Below are 216 nucleotides of genomic sequence, written 5' to 3'. Positions count from 1 at the left end.
ATTTTAGACAGAGAAGATGGATGGTTTGAAAGAGGTGTCAAGGAAGCCATCTACACCAGGGTTGAGAAGCCGTCATTGAACAGGGGAGGGGGTCTACGCCACTACTTATCCCCCACTTACAATGCTGTCCTTTCATCACTTCCCAGGAAACTCAACAAACATAACCTATTGGCCTCAGGTCGTTCAGTCTTGGCCACAGGTAGTCTTAACGACTGT

This window comes from Micropterus dolomieu, linkage group LG22 (assembly GCF_021292245.1).
Source record: "Micropterus dolomieu isolate WLL.071019.BEF.003 ecotype Adirondacks linkage group LG22, ASM2129224v1, whole genome shotgun sequence".
Lineage (NCBI taxonomy): Eukaryota > Metazoa > Chordata > Actinopteri > Centrarchiformes > Centrarchidae > Micropterus > Micropterus dolomieu.
The sequence above is the reverse complement of the archived record's forward strand: the minus strand, read 5'-3'. Positions refer to the sequence as shown.